Genomic DNA, 2,698 nt, shown 5'->3' with positions numbered 1-2,698 from the left:
TTATTTATGCGAATCCTCGCGCTGGCGAGCATACTGCCCCGCGCTGAGAACATAAAGAGCAGTGCTACACCCTTTTTTCACTTGTGCCTTTCAGGTGAACGACAGCCACTGATAGACAAGAACAAAACCGACCCGGGAGACTTGGGCAATAGCCTCGATCCTGTGTATCAATCCGTGAATCCGTGAATCCGTGACCTCGTTTGATTTTCATATTGATATTCGCAAGACGTTTGACCAAGTTCCCCATTGAGCCCTCCTTAACAAAGTGCGACCTACAGTAATCCGTGGTCCAATATTGCGTTTTTCAATTCCTACCTCCATAGGAGCACCCAGGTCGATGGTTTCAGTGAACTCTTCGCATCGCTTCTTCCCATCACCTGTGGAGTGATCCGGGATAGATTGCTTGGCCCTAGCTGGGGCACTAATGTAGGTAGTCTAAAATTGCACACTAGTTCTGAAGTCTTCCTTCTCATCCAAAATACTTCTTTGTGCCCCCATTGGCTGGACGTCTAGTCTCTTCTAAAGAAGCACCATTTAACTTGGAACTGAGGCGTAAAAAACGTGGTGGCTCAAATAGTGCCGCTAAGATAATTGTGGTCTCGTCATTAACGCCCGGAAACTGTGACTGACGACTGCGCCCGCTGCCACAAGTTTGCGTTTTACCCAGTGTTCAAACAAATGAATGTCCTTGTCCAAAAATGTAGAGCATTAGGAAAACAATTCATCAGTATTGTGAGTGATGTATATTGCCTGGTCCTTGGGGCGTACCAAGATTTGTGAGACCAGGGGTAGCAAGCGCTCAACGTTTTACTGAACCATCAAAGAGACGATGGTTTCGGCGCTGGGTTGGTTAAGTCTGCGCATTTCATGGGCTGACTTTTTCGAACTGCATCTTTCTTTTAACAACACTACATTATTACACGGGGCCACATGACATTTGCAGAACCCCTCGCTCCCAATTCAAACTCGCCATCTGCGGTGATCCACCTCTTGGCAGTTTCTGACTTGCGTTATTACTGAAAAAACTGAAAACGACTTTCCAGTCTTCTTAAGAAATGCGCAAACATAATCATGAATTTGTTCATCAAAATATGTTTCCTTGTTGTTTGTGGTTCAAGTTAATTCGCGTAGCTTGAGATATTCGGGTTCAAAAACTTTGAGCTTGCCTTGTTCTATCAACGACCCCCTTTTGGTGGCAAACAGCGCCGTTCGTACTAGTTTGTTCACCGGGTGCGTTTCGTTGTTCCGGCCATCCTTATTTTGACTGGTCTTTCCGGAGTATTCAGTTTTAAGCACCGCTTTTCCCGTATTTCGATTTGCTCGTTTTTATTTTATGCTGCGTCGTTTACAATTCCTTGAATAGTTCTGCTTCTTCGTATTCTTTAAATCACCTGTTGATCAAGGTTGTTTGTTTCGGCTTGCTTGCGTGTTCATATTAGTTTTTAATTTGTTGATGTGAAGCATAAGTCAATGGAATAAAATAAACTGCCAATTTCAGTTTTATGGATTTTCCATGATTGATGAGTAAAAGCAGCTGAGTCATGCACTATCACGAAATACGTATTTCCTGTCGAAATGCGTTCATTTTATTTAAAAAGCGAACTACTTACTCAGTAATGCGCAAAAGACACTCCTAGAGGCCTTTAAACCCCTAACTGCTCTTTCGGATACACCTGGCCGCAAATTCACTCGAGCTTCCCGGGTTGGGCTTGTGCTTATCGATAAACGAATTCCGTTCACTAGAAAGGCACAAGCACCGCGCCTTTAGTTCTCAACACTGAGTAATAAGCGTACCAGCGCAAGGACTAACAAAGAATCGTCCAAATGTGCGTTGAATTGGGTACTAAATGCATCTTGAACAAACGTCGAAGGCAGGTTTCCACGCAATAACTACCCGAAATGAGAAGAATGATTACTTACTAAAAATTTTACCATGTCCCAGCCTAGTGTTACTTGAATTAACGGTGATAAACTTCAAACAAAACGTTATTAAGTTAGGGTATGAATAGGTAATGGGTCGTGGCGGAGGCGGCGACACTCCAGAGCATAAAGGTCAAGCACCGCGAGTCACGTTTCATAGTCTACTAACCTGAGGGTGGCGATTATTGTAGTAGCCGTTCGCGTCCCGAGTGGGTGACTTGGTTGTTATATTCAAGAATTAATGTGACGTAGTTTTAGAGGGTATTGAGTGGTCTCTTATTCCATCTCCTGCAATCTGCCCAGTTCGGTTACCCGTTACATCTGCCCCCTACGATTCGGTGCTGAAGGCTCTACAGAACAGATCCACCCGACCTCTTGGTGCCCCTGTTTTACCCTCTCATTCCCTGTCTCTTGAACACTTCTCCTGCCCTTCCACTCCGCGTGACCTAAATCCCGCGGTTTCTGTTGAGCTACCACACACGGTACCACCTCCTGACTATATCGATTACATTATTACAAACGATTGTCCGACCCAGCCTGTTACTCTTTGTCCATGGAGCTCCGCTACCTCCCCTGCCATCCAAACGCTGCCTCGGTACCCATCGCGGTACGCCCCATCATCTTGTTCTCACGTATCTTTACCTGGTCCTACTTCACCTACTAACTCGAGAACCCCTGATTCCCCTGTCTCTACTCCATTCCATACTGATCTCCTTGGGCTTGTCAACTTCTTGCTAGCCACATTACCCACCTCCCCCGATCCCGCTAGCAATCTTTC

Source organism: Opisthorchis viverrini (assembly GCF_000715545.1).
Source record: "Opisthorchis viverrini unplaced genomic scaffold opera_v5_10, whole genome shotgun sequence".
Classification (NCBI taxonomy): domain Eukaryota; kingdom Metazoa; phylum Platyhelminthes; class Trematoda; order Opisthorchiida; family Opisthorchiidae; genus Opisthorchis; species Opisthorchis viverrini.
Note: the sequence above shows the minus strand (reverse complement) of the source record.